The sequence below is a fragment of the Hyla sarda genome, chromosome 1 (genome assembly GCF_029499605.1).
Source record: "Hyla sarda isolate aHylSar1 chromosome 1, aHylSar1.hap1, whole genome shotgun sequence".
Lineage (NCBI taxonomy): Eukaryota > Metazoa > Chordata > Amphibia > Anura > Hylidae > Hyla > Hyla sarda.
The window spans coordinates 254,230,467-254,251,150 of record NC_079189.1 but is presented as its reverse complement, the minus strand read 5'-3'; the positions used below and the strand labels follow the sequence as shown (position 1 = coordinate 254,251,150).

The 20,684-nt window shown below is 41.5% G+C and overlaps 1 protein-coding gene across 1 annotated transcript in view; it reads left to right on the top strand.

The window, feature by feature from the left end:
- The window catches only part of ADGRL3 (adhesion G protein-coupled receptor L3), a 961,109-nt gene that overhangs the window by 462 nt on the left and 939,963 nt on the right, over positions 1 to 20,684 (top strand). The gene's annotated exons all lie outside the window — the stretch shown is intronic.

Below are 20,684 nucleotides of genomic sequence, written 5' to 3'. Positions count from 1 at the left end.
CTGCCGCCGCCTCCTCTTTGTCTCAGCTCTGGCACGTGCGTCCCCGTCTCCTAGGGTGCGCACGCACCAGAGCTCTGAAATTTAAAGGGCCAGTGTGCCCATAATTAGTTGTTGCACCTGACACTACATTATAAAGTCCCTGCACCTCCCACACTTCCCTGCCGGATCTTCAGTGCCCCTAGCCTGTGATTAAGCATTCCATATTGCCTGTTTGCCTTACCCGTGTATCCAGACCTTCCCGCTACGTGATTTGCCGCCTACCTTGACCTTCTGCTATGTTTGACTACGCTACTGCCTTATCCTTTGGTACCTCACCTTGCCCAGCTACCTGTGTGGTCAAACCGTTTTGGGGGTAGCGACCTTGGTGTCGCCTACCGCAGCAAGCCCATCCTGCCTTGCCGTGGGCTCTGGTGAAGACCAGTGGCACCTTAGACTCTGCTCCCTGATACGGTCCATGTCATTAGCCTCACAGGTAGAGTATCCACTTCCAGCTCTGTAACACTTATATGTAAATTAAAAAAATTGGATAGTTAAATTAACTTTAACCTATCCTCTTAAGTGAGAGTGGGGACTTTTGTGTGAAGTCCCATGCAAGTCCATGGGACTTCTAGTGCCTTATTCCATAAGCTTCCCTCTGCATCTTCAGGTGAGTGCGTCATCATTCAAGCTTGCAAGCCACACCCCTCCTGTAAGCCACACCCTATCAAAAAGCCACATCCCCTTCAGTTTTCAACCCTTTTTGTGAGTCTGTCATGAAAAGGACAAACCTCTGCCACAGGGCTCTGTAACAGAACCAAAAGTAATTGCGCAAGGATAATCAATAAAATGAAATGTAAGACCACAATGTTACAGCCTAGCTACATTAGACATGTCAAACTACCTTTTAGGATGGGTTTTCTCATGTGGCAACATCTCCTAAACCTACATCCCTGCCAACATAACAGGGGGACCCTGTGCACTGAGCAGGTTGAGTACAGGTCCCAGGGGCAGGGAGAGCACAGGATTCTAGAAGAAAAAGGGCAACAATCACTAATTTAGATCCAGACTGTGATGCAGAACTCACCCTGTTATCCCGGTCAGAATATGTTGCATTAGCGGCTTCACTGGTGGGAGCCCCAGGTCTTGCAGTATCTAATGTTTGATCAATAAGTAAGTTGGCTTGCGGCATGGTAAAAACCATTAATCACACTTCCACTGAGCTTGAAGAAATGTTATCAGATATACAAACTAACAGAAAGGTGGTTCTGAAGAACAGAGCCGCCATAGACTGCTTATTGCATAAACATAATCATGGTTGTGAGGAAGTAGAAGGTATGCGTTGTTTCAACTTAACTGATCATTCTACTGTACATTGCCTTACACATACTGAAGACAAGAAAGGAGCTGTGTATTTTTTAATCATGGACAGGCCCTTTAATAGAATATGTTATTGTAAAACCATTAAATTGAGACCAAAAGTACCCTTCAATTACATACTAGTGGCATTGTTACACATGCTTTGTGATGATGTACAGAAGCTAAATTTTTAACATTGTGTCTCTGTCCAAATAATTCTGGATTCATCTGTATATGTGTATTTAGATATGTATGTAAGATAATATATATGTACATAACAGTTCATTTTAACAAAAATCTTCAGCATAAAACACCACATGCCTCCTTAGTCTCAAAGGTCACATGCTCTACAGCTGGCAACACTATTATCTATAAGCTCATCAGCTCATAGATGTTAGTAGTATGACATGTGACCTCTGAGGCCACTGATTATCTGCAGCAGTCACATCCCCAAGTCAAGGATGCTACTTAACCTGCTAAAAGTTGCTAGAGATATAGCTACGTTTTCTCCCTGTAGCAGCCAGCCAAATATGCCCGTATGATTAAATGGCAGGCACATTTTTGTTGTAAACCGGGATACCAAGAATAAAATGTATCAATACTGTGGTCCTTCCATAACTATTTTAGTACCCAGACATATTTTTGTATAAATATTATAATTTTCACTGTATAATAACAACTGTTATTATTATTTCTGCATAATAAAATAAAGAGCTATAAATGTATCAGGTATTTTCTTTTCACTGTATACCTATTACCAAGGAGTCCTTAACAACAGACTCTAGAGCCTATTACCATGGTAAAGCTGTCAGTAGAGACTTGGAAATGATCACCTGCTGTTTCATGTATCTTGTAAAACAGTCCTGTATTTACGGGTGATAAACATAAAACAAAAAAAGTGTAAAGTATTCTTTTATGCTTTTTGTTCCAAATTGAGATTTTTTCTTTATATTTCAGCTACAAAAGCTACAAAATTGGGTTACTTTTAAGTCTACTTTTAAGAATTGTTTCAGGAAAATTTATGATGCTTTATGCTCCATACTTTATAGAAATCTCTTTTTATCTATAAACTAAGAGCAGGGCCCTACAATGACGAATGAATCAAAGGAATTCCTTTACCATTTCCATTAGTGCCTGAAAAGTTGCCCGCATAAATGGTTTCACAGTGTATATTTGTTTTAGGCCATTGTCCCTGATCCTAATTTTGATACTGTATGTTGTCTGTGGCCAGTTAAAGTAAATGTGTCATCAGTAAATGACCTATTGTTTAAATTAGATTTTTATGTTGGCAAGTCCCATCAGCTTTATGTTTGCAGACGCAAAAATAAAGCATGCAAAGAAAAGAACACTGCACCTACTGTGAAGCATGGAGGATGCCTGGTTGAGTTTTGGGGCTGCCTTACTGCACCTGGCACAGGGTTTCTTAAATCTAGGCAGGGTATAACATAAATCATGCTACCAATAGTAGAACTGTGCCCAAAAGACAGGTCAAATCAAAATAGTAACTTGGGGGTACACACCTGTATTAAAACTTAACTTTTAATATTCAAAATAAAACAATGTATATATACCCCACAGACATGAAATGGCCAAAAGTGAGCCAAACAACTAGCCAAAGCGATATTAGCCGGGACAATACCAGCTTAACAATTACAGGCAAGAATACAGCTAGTGAGGACTATAGTCAGCCAGTGCATATGTAATGCATTGGAGAAGTGTAACGAATGATCCGATCACGAAGAAAAGGGGAACATCTGAAGGAGCGCAGACCTCTAGAGGCTGAGTTAAAATGAATGATTTATTTTGAAATATGCAACGCAACATAAAAACAGCGTTTCCAGCCCGTACCGGGCTCTTCCTCAGGCAGTAATAAAAACAGGTAGTTACACGTATACATTTAAGACAGACTTGTGTTTTACTTCCGGGTCCGGTATCAGGGCCGAACCGGAACCGAACTATACGATCCAAAGTGAAAAATGACACTAATGAATATAGACAAAATAAAAAATATACATTGAAATTAGGAGGAGAACGTTCCTAAACAAGTGGCTATACTGAGGGAAGTGGGTGTGAATGAAATTTCAAACATTATCGATGTCGTTGAGGGACCGGTGGCGCAGGCGCAATGGTATTGGTTTTCTGAGCGGCTGAGGATCAGATGTAGAGAGTCATAGTTGACGCATGCGCAGCAGTGTGACGAACCCAAAAGCTGGACCTGTATGGTGCTTCTATATCTGTAAAGACAGTTGGTACGTTTCATCCAATTACTTCTTTTACTTCATTTAACCCGTGAGGTGACAATGTACGGAGTGTAAACATCCAAAATATTTCAAGTTTCTTCAGCTGTTCAAAACGGTTGTTAGCTGTTTTGGGTACAGAGTCAATAGGTTTAATGGTGATGGCGGGATCCATTCCTGGGTGTGAAATGGTGGTGTGTTTAGATAATCCGTGTAAGAGAAATTGTCTTTTCATATTTAACCTGTGTTGATTTAGTCTCAAATGGAGAGGTCTCATGGTCCGACCTATATATTGAAGTGAACAGCGGGTGCATTCTATCAGATAGATGACGTAATCTGTGGTGCAGTTATGATGATATTTGATCGGGAATGTGTCTCCTGTGGTGGTAGATTTGAAAGTAGTATGACCATGGCATATTTGTGTGCAACATAGGCATCTTGATTTATAGCACTTATAGCTTCCTTTCTTCTGTGATGTTCCAGGGACGGTTTGGTTCTTAGTATGCCGTCTGACCTGGCTTGGTGCTAGTATGGTTTTGAGTGATGATGCTTTCCGATAGGTGCATCTCGGTTGTGTTGGGATTTTACAGGAGAGAAAGGGGTCTGCACGTAAAATAGGCCAGTGCCTGGCTAGTATTGACTTGATCCTACTCTTTACTGTAAGTCATGATTAGGTTGGTGGAGAAGTTATTGGTTGTTTGTATGGTATTATCCTGTGTTTGCTTTCGGACACACTCAAGTTGAGACAAAGATTTTGTACGGTTATAAGCATCATTAAGTACCTGTTCTGGATAGTGTTTTTGCCGGAACCGGTCGTGGAGAATGCGGGATTGCAATTTGAATTCTTGTTTGGTACAGTTTTTTTCTTATTCTTTTATATTGGCTATATGGAATGTTTAGTAACCATTTTTTATGATGGGCACTGTGAAAATCCAGATAACTGTTTGTGTCCACTTTCTTAAAGAAAGTGGATGTAATAAATGATGAGGTATTGTGGGTAATGTGGATGTCCAGAAAATCAATGCTTTCTCTACTGGATGAAAGCGTGAACTGGATGCCCCATGCGTTCCTGTTTAGATGTTGTAGGAAGGTGGGAATTAGCTCTTCAGGTCCTTTCCATATTAGGAACAGATCATCAATATAGCGGAAATATACAGCTATATGTTCCATAAATGTGGGATTGTCCCAGATGTGATGGGTCTCGAAGGCCCCCATGAATATATTAGCATAAACTGGGGCGACCTTCGAGCCCATCGCTGTCCCACGCTTCTGGTGATATAGTTCCATTGTAAGAAAAATAGTTGTTATGGAGAATAAAGGCTAGTGCTTTTATAAGGAAGTCACGATGATCGGTGGAGATGGAGGAATCTTTTTGAAGGACATCCGAGACACATTTGATACCTAAATCGTGTTGTATATTAGAGTATAATGAGGTGACGTCACATGTGATAAGAGTGTATTCAGGTTTCCAAGGTAACTGAAGTAGGTGTTCAATGAGCTGAGTGGAGTCTCACCTATGCACCTATCAGAAAGCATCATCACTCAAAACCATACTAGCACCAAGCCAGGTCAGACGGCATACTAAGAACCAAACCGTCCCTGGAACATCACAGAAGAAAGGAAGCTATAAGAGCTATAAATCAAGATGCCTATGTTGCACCCAAATATGCCATGATCATACTACTTTCAAATCTACCACCACAGGAGACACATTCCTGATCAAATATCATCATAACTGCACCACAGATTAGGTCATCTATCTGATAGAATGCACCCGCTGTTCACTTCAATATATAGGTCGGACCACGAGACCTCTCCATTTGAGACTAAATCAACACAGGTTAAATATGAAAAGACAATTTCTCTTACACGGATTATCTAAACACTCCGTACATTGTCCCCTCATGGGTTAAATGAAGTAAAAGAAGTAATTGGATGAAACGTACCAACTGTCTTTACAGATATAGAAGCACCATACAGGTCCAGCTTTTGGGTTCGTCACACTGCTGCGCATGGGTCAACTATGACTCTCTACATCTGATCCTCAGCCGCTCAGAAAACCAATACCATTGCGCCTGCGCCACCGGTCCCTCAACGACATCGATAATGTTTGAAATTTCATTCACACCCACTTCCCTCAGTATAGCCACTTGTTTAGGAACGTTCTCCTCCTAATTTCAATGTATATTTTTTATTTTGTCTATATTCATTAGTGTCATTTTTCACTTTGGATCGTATAGTTCGGTTCCGGTTCGGCCCTGATACCGGACCCGGAAGTAAAACACAAGTCTGTCTTAAATGTATACGTGTAACTACCTGTTTTTATTACTGCCTGAGGAAGAGCCCGGTACGGGCTGGAAACGCTGTTTTTATGTTGCGTTGCATATTTCAAAATAAATCATTCATTTTAACTCAGCCTCTAGAGGTCTGCGCTCCTTCAGATGTTCCCCTTTTCTTCGTGATCGGATCATCCGTTACACTTCTCCATTGATGCACTGGACTCTGTACCCAGAGCCCAGAGGAACCTGGATGCTGCGACCTCCCTCTCCATACTCAAAGTCACTGCAGGTGTTATGCTCTGAGCATAACACCGTAAGGTAAGGGACCACCCTGCTGGCCCATTTATCACTATCTACACACAAAGTTACCCTGTTTACCTGCACGAGGTGCGCACCGTTTTCTTTCTTGTATCCTAATAAAGCATTGGTTCTTACCTATTAAGTCTGCTAGGTCACGTCAGTGGTGCAAATCCTGGTGAAAAAATCCAGCAGAGAGTAGTCAATCACAAGAGGGATTTGAAACACCTGTGTGTGGAGTAGTGTGGACTAAACCCTACTCACCCAGGGAACCAGCGGAGCACCCGCCCTAATAAGAGCGACCCCTGCCCCAAACTAACCTTTGAAAATACACCCTATTACACCCTAAAATGTGTAATATACCCCTGCGCATTTCATGTTGCAACAATCATCAGGGAGACAGCAACAGGTGTAGAATATGTTAAGTATCTCAGGGAGTATGGTGAATAAAGATCAGTAAAATAACTCACAAAATGTTGGGGATTGTACCCTCAAGACAGGGCACTGCATCAACAACGGTAGTGCTCCTGGTGGGAGGACCTTCCAGCTCACATTCCTCCCTCACCTCGGGAAGGACTTTTAGGAGCACTGCCGTTGTTGATGCAGTGCCCTGTTTGAGGGTACAATCCCCAACATTTTTTAGTTATTTTACTGACCTTTATTCACCATACTCCCTGAGATACTTATCATTGTTACGGTTTGCATTTCATAATTATGTGTCTCCTCTATAAGTTCCTGCTCCTCCCCCACATCCCTGCCAGATCTTGTGCCATTCAAAAGCGTTACTGTGTTTGGCCTTGCCTTGTTACTGACCACCTGCTACATTCCTGACCTTGCTCCTGTGCAGCCTACCTACTGACCTCCTGCTTTGTTCCTGACAACGCACCTGTGCTGCCAGCCCTGGCCTTCTGATATCCAGACTAAGAGTTGATGTTTCCCATCTGAACCTCGCATCTCCTCAGCTGTCTGTGTGGTCGAGTCGTGCCAGGGGTAGCGACCTGTGTGCCTCCTGCCGCAGCAAGTTCATCCCGCTTTGCGGCGGGCTCTGGTGAAAACCAGCGGCACCTTAGACTCCGCTCCCTGGTATGGCCCCCGTCATCTGCCACACAGGTCCAGGGGATCTACTACCACTAGTGTTCCTGTCTACTGAACCGTGAGTGTTTCAATCATATTATACACCTGTTGCTATTCCTCTGATGATTGTTGCCTATGTAACTTGAAACGCGTAGGCCTACATTACACTTGTTAGGGGGTATTTTCAAAGGTTAGTTCGGGGCAGGGATCACCCTTATTATGGCGAGTGCTCCGCTGGTTCCCTGGGCGAGTAGTGTTTAGTCTACACCACTCAACACAGAGGGATTTCCAGGGATTTCCCCTGCTGCCAGCCTGTGATTGACTTCTCTCCGCTGCATTTTTTCACTGGGATTTGCACCATTGACGTGACCCAGCAGACTTAATAGGTAAGAACCGACGCTATATTTCATAAGCACTGGCTGACTATAATCCTCACTAGCTGTATTCTTGCCTGTAATTGTTACGCTGTTATTGTCCTGGCTAATATCGCTTTGGCTAGTTGTTTGGTTAACTTTTGGCCATTTCAGGTCTGTGGGGTATATATACACATTTTTATTTCGAATATTAAAGGTTACGTTTTAATACAGGTGTGTGTCCCTAGACAGGGTACAATAAAATCTCAAGACTATCAAGGCATTCTGGAGCAAAATGTGCTGCCAGTGTCAGGAAGCATGGTCTCAGTCACAAGTCATGGGTCATTCAGGGAGCATTGTTGGTTTTTCTGTCAATAATGGAAGGGTACCAATAATTTTGTCCATGTCTGTAGTTAACACGATTTATTTGAATTTCTATGTAATCAAAGTATTCTAGAAGTTTTACCCCTGGACACCACAGCCAGTTTTGGCTTGCATCTTCATTAATTTCAATTCCCCCAAGAGCTATTAGATGGGCATTGTCAGATACAAAAACTTTTTATGATGTACATCTTGGCAAAACATTAACCCCTTGGGGACCGAGCCCATTATGACCCTAAGGACCAGAGCGTTTTTTGCACATCTGACCACGGTCACTTTAAACATTAATAACTCTGGGATGCTTTTACTTATCATTCTGATTCCGAGATTGTTTTTTTCGTGACATATTCTACTTTAATATAAAATGGATATTCCACATACTTTTTTTTATTCACATATACAATATGTCTACTTTATGTTTGCATCATAAAATTGACTTGTTTTTACTTTTGGGAGACATCAGAGGGCCTCAAACTTCAGCAGCAATTTTCCAATTTTTCACAAAATTTTCAAACTCACTATTTTTCAGGGACCAGTTCAGTTTTGAAGTGGATTTGTGAAGGGTCTTCATATTAGAAAGACCCCATTATAAAAACTGCACCCCCCCCCCAAAGTATTCAAAATGACATTCAGTCAGTGTTTTAACCCTTTAGGTGTTTCACAGGAGTAGTAGCAAAGTGAAGGAGGAAATTCACAATCTTCATTTTTTACACTTGCATGTTCTTATAGACCCAATTTTTGAATTTTAACAAGGGGTAGAAGGAAAAAAAATTTACTTGTATTTGTAGCCCAATTTCTCTCGAGTAAGTGCATACCTCATATGTCTATGTTAAGTGTTCGGCGGGCGCAGTAGAGGGCTCAGAAGGGAAGGAGCGACAAGGGGATTTTGGAGAGTATGTTTTTCTGAAATGGTTTTTGGGGGGTATGTCGCATTTAGGAAGCCACTATGGTGCCAGGACAGCAAAAAGAAAACCACATGGCATACCATTTTGGAAACTAGACCCCTTGAGGAATGTAACAAGGAATAAAGTGAGCCTTAATACCCCACAGGGGTTTCACGACTTTTGCATATGTGAAAAAAATGTAATTTTTTTCACTAAAATGTTGGTTTTCCCCCAAATTTCACATTTTTGCAAGGGTTAATAGCAGAAAAGACCCCCCAAAATTTTTAACCCCCTCTCTTCTGAGTATGGAAGTACCCCATAAGTGGAGCTGAAGTGCACTACGGGCGAACTACAAAGCTCAGAATAGAAGTAGTCACATTTGGCTTTTGGAGAGAAAATTTTGCTCGGGGGGCATGTCGCATTTAGGAAGCCCCTATGGTGCCAGGACAGCAAAAAAAAAACCCACATGGCATACCACTTTGGAAACTAGTCCCCTTGGGGAACGTTACAAGGGGTACAGTGAGCATTTACGCCCCACTGGTGTTTGACAGATCTTTGGAACAGTGGGCTGTGCAAATGAAAAATTAAATTTTTCATTTTCACAGATCACTTTTCCAAAGCTCTGTCAGACACCTGTGGGGTGTAAATTCTCACTGCACCCCTCATTACATTCCGAGAGGGGTGTAGTTTCCAAAATGGGGTCATATGTGGGTGTTTTTTTTTTTTTTTTTTTTTGCTTTTGTCAGAACCGCTGTAACGATCAGCCACCCCTGTGCAAATCACCTCAAATGTACATGGTGCACTCTCCCTTCTGAGCCTTGTGCGCCCGCAGAGCACTTTGCGCCCACATATGGGGTATCTCCGTACTCAGGAGAAATTGCGTTACAAAATTTGTGGGGCTTTTTTCCCTTTTACCGCTTGTGAAAAGTATAGGGCAACACCAGCATGTTAGTGTAAAAAAATTTGATTTTTTTACACTAACATGCTGGTGTAGACCCCAACTTCACCTTTTCATAAGGGGTTAAAGGAGAAAAAGCCCTCCAAAATTTGTAAGGCAATTTCTTCCGAGTACAGTGATACCTCATATGTGGCCCTAAACTGTTGCCTTGAAATACAACAGGGCTCCAAAGTGAGAGCGCCATGCGCATTTAAGGCCTAAATTAGTGATTTGCATAGGGGTGGACATAGGGGTATTGTACGTCAGCGATTCCCAAACAGGGTGCCTCCAGCTGTTGCAAAACTCCCAGCATGCTTGGACAGTCAATGGCTGTCCGGCAATACTGGAAGTTGTTGTTTTGCAACAGCTGGAGGCTCTGTTTTGGAATCAGTGCCGGACCAGACGTTTTTCATTTTTATTGGGGAGGGGGGCTGTGTAGGGGTATGTGTATATGTAGTTTTTTTTACTTTTTATTTTGTGTTAGTGTAGTGTTTTTAGGTTACAGTCACATGGGCAGGGGCATTCTGGGAGTTGTAGTTTTGCAACAACTGGGGAGACACTGGTTGGGAAACATTGTCTGTTTCCTAACTCAGTGTTTCCCAACCCGTGTGCCTCCAGCTGTTGCAAAACTATAACTCCCAGCATGCACTGATAGACCATGCATGCTGGGAGTTGTAGTTTTGCAACAGCTGGAGTTCCAACTACAACTCCCAGCATGTCCTTTGGTAGTCTGATCATGCTGGGAGTTGTAGTTTTGCAACAGCTGGAAGCTAATTTTTTCTATGAAAAAATGTGCATCCAGCTGTTGCAAAGCTACAACTCTCAGCATGATCAGACTATCCAAGCTAACTATATCCCTTTTTTGGATTGCTATAGCAAAAAAAAGAATAAAAACCGCCCTCAAAAAAGCCATTGTTAACCCCTTAAGGACCAAGGGCGTACCTGTACGCCCTGAGTCTGCTCCCGTTCTATAACGCGTGGCCCCGCTAATAGGCTAATAGTGCGCGGCACTGATCGCGGTGCCGCGTGCTATTAACCCTTTTAGACGCGGCATTCAAAGTTGATCGCCGCGTGTAAAAAAAAATTAAACTACCCCCGGCTAGCTCAGTGGGCTGTTCAGGATCGCTGCGGTGAAATTGCGGCATCCTGAACAGCTGTAGGTTAGCAGGAGGGTCCCCTTACCTGCCTCCTGGTGTCCGAAGCGGTAGAAACATCAATCAATGGTTTCCTATGAGAAACCATTGATCAATGTTTGCAGTGTTTTAGCCCCCAACGGAGCTATAACATTGCAAAAAAAAAAAAAGTGAAAGAAAATAGTTAATAAAGATCATTTAACCCCTTCCCTTATAAAAGTTTGAATCACCCCCCTTTTCCCATAAAAAAAAACCCAGTGTAAATAGAAATAAAAATAAACATATGTGGTATCACCGCATTTGGAAATGTCCAAATTATAAAAATATATAATTAATTAAGCCGCACGGTCAATGGCGTACGCGCAAAAAAATTCCAAAGTCCAAAATAGTGTATTTTTGGTCACTTTTTATATCCTGAAAAAATAAATAAAAAGCGATCAAAAAGTCAGATCAATACAAAAATGGTACGGCTGAAGACTTCAGATCACGGCGCAAAAAATGAGCCCTCATACCGCTGTAGTCGGAAAAATAAAAAAGTTATAGGGGTCAGAAAATGACAATTATAGGCATATAAATTTTCCTGCATGTAGTTATGATTTTTTTTCCAGAAGTACGAAAAAATCAAACCTATATAAGTGGGGTATCATTTTAATCGTATGGACCTACAGAATGAAGAGAAGGTGTCATTTGTAACTAAAAATGTACTGCGTAGAAACGGAAGCCCCCAAAAGTTGCCAAATTGTTTTTTCTTCAATTTTGTCGCACAATGATTTTTTTTTCTGTTTCGTTATAGATTTTTGGATAAAACACTGTATGTTTTAAGGTGAGAAATGCTGTCAGTTCCCTGCAGCTATTACCTGTGTGTCTCTGTGCAGAGACAAAATACAGGTAGTGTGGGTGGAACAAGCAGGACTGTTTCTTGGAAGACACCTAAAAAATGCCTACAGGAATGCCTGGAGATTAGTAATGAGAGCATCACTGCGATCCCAAAGCGGAGTTGCCCAGGCCAAGGCCCTCCCAGTTAAGAGACTGATGATGAAGGCCACCTTTGCTCGTTCCGAAGGGAACTGTTCTGCCATGAGTTCTATGTGCATGGAGCATTGAGTCACAAAACCACGACATGACTTGGGATCCCCCTCATATTTCTCTGGGAAGAGACAAGCAGAGTTTTGATCCGAAGACAGCTGCAGGAGCGGGAGGCAAAACCGGAGCAAGGAGGAGGCTGTGGCTGTGGCCGTTGTTGTTGTGCAGTGAGTAACTTCTGCATCATGAAGGGCAACTGGCTCAACTGCTGTGCCTGCTGGGCCAACTGCTGTGACTGGATCACCACGATGGAAGCAAGATCCAGATTATCTGACAGAGGAATCCCAGCGGGATCCATGGCTGCATCTTGCTTTAAAGGAGCTGGACGTGGATCCTCTAACCTGTGTGGCTGAAGACACGGACCATATCGGGTAACGGAGTCTAAGGTGCCGCTGGTCCAGAGCCCGCCGCAAGGCAGGATGTGCTTGCTGTGACAGGCGACGCCCAGGTCGCTACCCCCAACACGGCTCAACCACACAGGTAGCTGGGCAAGGCGAGGTACCGAAGGATAAGGCAGTAGCGTAGTCAGAAATAGCAGAAGGTCAAAGCAAGCGGCAAAGGTGCAAAGTCTATAACGTAGCTGGAAGGTCTGGATACACGGATAAGGCAAACAGGCAATATGGAACGTTTAAAGGGGTACTCCGGTGAAAACCTTTTTTCTTTTAAATCAACTGGTGGCAGAGTTAAACATATTTGTAAATTACTTCTATTTAAAAATCTTAATCCTTCCTGTACTTATTAGCTGCTGAATACAACAGAGGAAATTCTTTTCTTTTTGGAATACTCTCTGATGACATCACGAGCACAGTTCTCTCTGCTGACGTTATTATATTAATAATAATAACACTTTATTTATTGTTGTCCTTAGTGGGATTTGAACCCAAGTCCCCAGCGCTGCAAGGCAGCAGTGCTAACCACTGAGACACCTTGCATGGTTGCTTAAATGGACAGAGATGTCAGCAGAGAGCGCTGTGCTCGTGATGTCATCAGTGTTCCAAAAAGAAAGGAATTTCCTCTGTAGCATTCAGCAGCTAATAAGTACTGGAAGGTTTAAGATTTTTTAATAGAAGTAATTTGCAAATATACTAAATGTAGCCCGGACCTTCTAGGTGAGTAAATGAAAATAGATATACGTGGATCGTGCTTCAATAATAATCAGGGCCCTTGTGAGGAGAACATACATATTAAAAGGCAACCTAACAATGTATTTAGGCATATAAGATAATAATCCTGGCATAAGATAACAAAAAATGGGAACTGTGCCAAACAAGTATGTTAAAGAATTGCTCTTATGAATATTTAGGGTAGATATGTCCCTTTTAAATGCAGTATCAAACAGTCTCTAGTATTAAAGATTATGTTACCGGTCTTTGAATGGTAACTCAGGCGATGGGTGTTGTTCCCGCAATGACTGGATGTCTGTGGTGCATACAGTCCTCTGTGTAGCGTTTCCAAACGTAGGCTTGGTCCAGTGTTGTCCAATTAAGAGCGGTGGCAGTCGCTGGCGGTGGCAGGCGCCGAAGATCGTAATAGTGCCCGGGGACTGCTGGCGCTGGCGTGCGCTGGAGTTGGTAATTCCTCACCGCTTTGCTGGTTGATAACCAGGACCGTATACTGGAACCCGAAAGCTCGCCTCGTGTTGCCGGCGTCTGACGTCAGCTGTGGTCAGAGCCGGGATGGCTGCACCGGGATGGTTGCAGCGGGAAGGATTTGAACTGCTGGACCGGGTAGGTAACAGAGTAAGAGCACTGATGGTGGTACAGTTCATGAAAGATAACCGGCCTAGAGGTTTGGGCACAGTTCTCCAGGAGTAGTATTATGCCAGTTAATGTGCATGAACGACTAGACGCGTTTCAGGGTTGTATAATATAACCCTTTCCTCAGTAGTCATAATGGTTTCCATAAATCATCGGTTATTTTATATAGGCACAGATCCCGCCCCTTAACACATTGATGGATAATAATAAAAGACATAAATGGATTCAATGGATCGGTTCACTTAGAGAGCAATATTGAGTATAGAGTAGATAAAGAAAAGTCATGTGTGAATTCTATTGGAAAAGTATAGCAATGCGTTTTTCCAGAACAAATGGTTTTTTTAAATTAAAAAATTTATGAAATAGATGTAGAAATAAAAATAAATATAATGTGATGGAAATAAATCACGGATAAAGAAAAATAATATAGATTAAAAAAAAATACCAGCGTATTAAAAATAAATAAATAAAAGTGAGTGCATAATATAATAAAAATAGACTAGAATATAATAGAATAAAAATAAAGATAAAGATAGAAAATAATAAAAATGAAAATGAAAATAAAAATAGAAATAAAAAAAAATAATAAATATAAAAATAATTAAAAATAAAAATAAGAGTAAAATAAAAATAATAGTGATAGTGAATAAATATAAGAATGAAATTAAAAGTAAATAAAATAAAATAAAAATAAGAATAAAATAAAATAATAAAAATAAAAAAAGAAATAAAATAAAATGAAATTAAATTAAAAATGGAAAGAAATAAAAAAATAAAAATTGTTATAAATAATATAGTATATGGAAAACACATAAAAAACACATGAAAAAATACAGGTAACATGATTGTAGATGAATCCATAGGGGATGTAGTCAGCCGATGGGACAACCCTCTTATTGACCAGATAGGGGTGTCCCCATGGGCCGAGTACATCCCCTATAAGAATCCAAAAAGTTTGAAGTTGGAGTTGAGTCCGCCAGGTTCCAGTGTTGCAAATTCGAATATTTTCTTGCTTTCCGCCTTAGACATTTTCAGTAGGAAACTACCCCCCCCCCGCCGCCAATCTTTTTTAACTAGCTGGAGACCAGTGAAGGAGAGAGAGGACATGTCACTATTGTGGACTGTGGAGAAATGTGCGGACAGTGGATGTTTCAAATTTTTGTTTTTGATATTATTGAGATGTTCGGCTATCCTCATTTTGAGGGCCCTTTTAGTTCGGCCAATATATTGCTTCTTACATCCACATTCTATAATATATAAGACACCCTTTGAATTACAAGTTATTAGATCTTCAATTTTCCATTTGAAAGTGTTAGTTTGAGAGCAAATTTCTTTTTAATTATTCCTTCTATTTTTTTATATGATCTATTGAAAGGAATCACAAGTTTTCCTCCAAAGTTATCAGCATTATTAATCTTTTCTTTTTTTGTGAAAAAGGTGGTCCTATCTAATGTCCTAACATGGTCTAGAGATTGTTGGAGTAGGTGATCGGGATAATCTTTCTCCTTAAATTGATTAGTGAGTTGTTGTGCCTCTTCCAAAAATTGTTCCTCTGAGGTACAATTTCTTTTTAACCTCCGATATTGTCCTTTTGGGACATTGGTTAACCACCTAGATAGATGGCAACTGGAGTAGCCTAAGAAGCAATTCTTAGCTGTTGGTTTAAGATATGTCTTACATGTAAGATTATCCCGATTGGCACTTACAACAATATCTAGAAAACTGATACTAGTTTTACTGATGGTAGATGTGAAGTGGAGATTGTGATCATTGGTGTTTAGATTGGATATAAATTGTTCTAAATCAACTGTGTCCCCCTCCCAAATTAAAATAATGTCGTCAATGTACCGCTTCCAGAGCACCAGGCCTGTGCCAAGCCGAGGTAGGATGGTACTCTCCTCCCATTTCGCCATAAATAAATTGGCGTAGCTTGGCGCAAACCTGGTGCCCATCGCGGTACCGATTACCTGTAAATAAAAATCCCCTTCAAAATAAAAATAATTGTGAGTTAAAATAAAACGGATAGCTGAAGTGATAAAATTAATCTGAGGTGATTTAATGTGACCTTGTTGAAGAAAATGTGTGACAATAGAAAACTGGTATCCGGTCTGGAGTCCCAAGTATAGAAAGATGTTTTTTTTCATTTAAGATTTCCTCCACCGCTGCCTCTTTACACACTTGTTGTAATTTTTGAGTAAATTCGTGGGTAGGGTCTGATTTTAACTTCTGGTAGATAGTTATAGTTTTCTAGATATTGTTGTAAGTGCCAATGGGGATAATCTTACATGTAAGACATATCATAAACCAACAGCTAAGAATTGCTTCATAGGCTACTCCAGTTGCCATCTATCTAGGTGGTTAACCAATGTCCCAAAAGGACAATATCGGAGGTTAAAAAGAAATTGTACCTCAGAGGAACAATTTTTGGAAGAGGCACAACAACTCGCTGATCAATTTAAGGAGAAAGATTATCCCGATCAGCTACTCCAACAATCTCTAGACCATGTTAGGACATTAGATAGGACCACCTTTTTCACAAAAAAAGAAAAGATTAATAATGCTGATAACTTTGGAGGAAAACTTGTGATTCCTTTCAATAGATCATAAAAAGATAGAAGGAATAATTAAAAAACATTGGCACCTGTTACAACAAGATTGAGAGGTGGGCTCACTACTACCGTCACGTCCCCCAATAGTCTATACCCGAGCCCCGAATCTAGGCCTTACTATAGCACCATCTATAAAACCACCTATAAAGAAACAGAACAATTCTTGGCTAACCACTAAAGGATTTATTAGGTGTGGAACATGTGCCAATTGCAGAAAAATAAAGGGCCCTAAAAAAGTTGTAGAAATTTGCTCTCAAACTAACACTTTCAAATGGAAAATTGAAGATCTAATAACTTGTAATTCAAAGGGTGTCTTATATATTATAGAATGTGCATGTAAGAAGCAATATATTGGCCGAACTAAAAGGGCCCTCAAAATGAGGATAGCCGAACATCTCAATAATATCAAAAACAAAAATTTGAAACATCCACTGTCCGCACATTTCTCCACAGTCCACAATAGTGACATGTCCTCTCCCTCCTTCACTGGTCTCCAGCTAGTCAAAAAAGATTGGCGGGGGGGGGGGGGGGGGGGGGGGGGGGGGGTAGTTTCCTACTGAAAATGCCTAAGGCGGAAAGCAAGAAAATATTCGAATTTGCAACACTGGAACCTGGCGGACTCAACTCCAACTTCAAACTTTTTGGATTCTTATAGGGGATGTACTCTGCCCATGGGGACACCCCTATCTGGTCAATAAGGGGGTTGTCCCATTGGCTGACTCCATCCCCTATGGATTCATCTACAATCATGTTATGTGTTTTCCATATACTATATTATTTCTAACAATTTTTCTTTTTTCTTTTTTTATTTCTTTCCATTTTTAATTTTATTTCATTTTATTTTATTTTATTTTTATTATTTATATTTTATTCTTATTTTTATTTTATTTTTATTTACTTTTACCGTATATACTCGAGTATAAGCCGACCCGAGTATAAGCTGAGACCCCTAATTTCAACCCAAAATCCCAGGAAAAGTTATTGACTCGAGTATAAGCCTAGGGTGGGAAATACATCATCCTCCCCTGTCATCATCCAGACCCGTCATTAACATCCTCATCATCATCACCGCCTGTCATCATCCAGACCCTCATCATCATCACCTGTCATCATCCCCTTGTCATCATCCCACACATCCCCCCTTCATCATCCCCTTGTCCTCATCCCCACCCCCCTTCATCATCCCCTTGTCATCATCCCCACCCCCCTTCATCATCCTCTTGTCATCATCCCCACCCCCCTTCATCATCCCCATTTCATCATCCCCACCCCCTTCATCATCCCCTTGTAATCATCCCACACACCCCCCTTCATCATCCCCTTGTCATCATCCCCACCCCCCTTCATCATCCCACACCCCCCCTTCATCATCCTCTTGTCATCATCCCACACCCCCCCTTCATCATCCTCTTCTCATCATCCGCCCTCAGTGGTCTTCAACCTGTGGACCTCCAGAGGTTTCAAAACTACAACTCCCAGCAAGCCCGGGCAGCCATCGGCTGTCCGGGCTTGCTGGGAGTTGTAGTTTTGAAACCTCCGGAGGTCCGCAGGTTGAAGACCACTGCGGCCTTCGACATCATCCAGCCCCCTCTCACCCCCCTTTAGTTCTGTACAGTACTCACCTCCGCTCGGCGCTGCTCCGGTGCTGCAGGGCTGTCCGGAGAGGAGGTGGTCCGGTGGGATACTGGTTCCGGGCTGCTATCTTCACCGGGGGCGCCTCTTCTCCGCGCTTCCGGCCCGAAATAGAGGCGTTGCCTTGACAATGACGCAGAAGTACGTTGGCAATGAAGGTACCTCTGCGTCGTTGTCAAGGCAACGTGACTATTCTGGGGCCGGGCCCGAAGCGCTTAGAAGAGGCCTCCCCGGTGAAGATAGCAGCCCGGAACCACTATCCCACCGGACCACCTCCTCTCCGGACAGTCCTGCAGCACCGGACCAGCGCCGAGCGGAGGTGAATACTGTACAGAACTAAAGGGGTTGAGAGGGGGCTGGATGATGTCGAAGGCCGCAGTGGTCTTCAACCTGCGGACCTCCGGAGGTTTCAAAACTACAACTCCCAGCAAGCCCGGACAGCCGATGGCTGCCCGGGCTTGCTGGGAGTTGTAGTTTTGAAACCTCTGGAGGTCCGCAGGTTGAAGACCACTGCGGGTGGAGAGTTCACTCGAGTATAAGCCGAGGGGGGTGTTTTCAGCACGAAAAATCGTGCTGAAAAACTCGGCTTATACTCGAGTATATACGGTAATTTCATTCTTATATTTATTCACTATCACTATCATTTTTATTTTTATTTCACTCTTATTATTATTTTTATTATTTTTATATTTATTATTTTTTTCTATTTTTATTTTTATTATTTTCTATCTTTATCTTTATTTTTATTTTTATTCTATTATATTCTAGTCTATTTTTTATTATATTATGCACTCACTTTTATTTATTTATTTTTAATACGCTGGTATTTTTTTTTCTATATCTATATTATTTTTCTTTATCCGTGATTTATTTCCATCACATTATATTTATTTTTATTTCTACATCTATTTCATTAATTTTTTAATTTAAAAAAACTATTTGTTCTGGAAAAACGCATTGCTATACTTTTCCAATAGAATCCACACATGACTTTTCTTTATATACTCTATACTCAATATTGCTCTCTAAGTGAACCGATCCATTGAATCCATTTATGTCTTATTATTATCCATCAATGTGTTAAGGGGCGGGATCTGTGCCTATATAAAATAACCGATGATTTATGGCAACCATTATAACTACTGAGGAAAGGGTTATATTATACAACCCTGAAACGCGTCTAGTCGTTCATGCACATTAACTGGCATAATACTACTCCTAGAGAACTGTGCCCAAACCTCTAGGCCGGTTACCTTTCATGAACTGTACCACCATCAGTGCTCTTACTCTGTTACCTACCCGTTCCAGCAGTTCAAATCCTTCCCGCTGCAACCATCCCGGTGCAGCCATCCCGGCTCTGACCACAGCTGACGTCAGACGCCGGCAACACGAGGCGAGCTTTCGGGTTACAGTATACGGTCCTGCTTATCAACCAGCAAAGCGGTGAGGAATTACCAACTCCAGCGCACGCCAGCGCCAGCAGTCCCCGGGCACTATTATGATCTTCGGCGCCTGCCACCGCCAGCGACTGCCACCGCTCTTAATTGGACAACACTGGACCAAGCCTACGTTTGGAAACGCTACACAGAGGACTGTATGCACCACAGACATCCAGTCATTGCGGGAACAACACCCATCACCTGAGTTACCATTCAAAGACCGGTAACATAATCTTTAATACTAGAGACTGTTTGATACTGCATTTAAAAGGGACATATCTACCCTAAATATTCATAAGAGCAATTCTTTAACATACTTGTTTGGCACAGTTCCCATTTTTTGTTATCCTATGCCAGGATTATTGTTTTAATTATTATATGCCTAAATACATTGTTAGGTTGCCTTTTAATATGTATGTTCTCCTCACAAGGGCCCTGTGAGAAGTACCTAATTTTATTCATATTTTTATAATAAATACTAATTATTATTGAAGCACGATCCACGTATATCTATTTTCATTTACTCACCTAGAAGGTCCGGGCTACATTTAGTATTTTTGGTTTTCCCTTTTCTAGCAATTAAGGTATAGTTGCTTGCCCAGTTTGACCTCGGTGCATATTAATTGTGAGCTGCACATACCTATATCATTTTCTCTCTTTTAATTTGCAAATATGTTTAACTTTCTGCCACCAGTTGATTTAAAAGAAAAAAGGTTTTCACCAGAGTACCCCTTTAATCTCAGGCTAGGGGCACTGAAGATCCGGCAGGGAAGTTTGGAAGGTGCAGGAACTTTATAATGTAGTGACAGGTGTGACAGTAATTATGGGCGTACTGGGCCTTAAAATTTCAGAGCTCCAGTGCGCGCGTCCCCGTCTCCTAGGGCGCGCACGCCGGAGCTCTGAAATTTAAAGGAGGACACAGGGGAGGAGGTGGCAGTGGAGCATGGTGAGTGACAGGCTTGGATTTGCATGCGGGCGTGTCCCACGATGCGAATCCAAGCCCCGCCGGCAGACACAGGGGTGCTTGCTGGCAGAGCACAGAGTGTAACATATATATATGTGTGTGTGTATATATATATATATTATATATATGTATATATTTTTTTTTTTGTTTTTTATTCATAAAAAAGATTTTAATTTATTAAAGTATATTACAATAGAAAGTTTTTGATTCTGACAGTGCCTGTTTAATCTTTGTTAATCCTTTTTTTGTAAATTTGTTTTGCATCACCATACTCTGTGAACCATAACTTT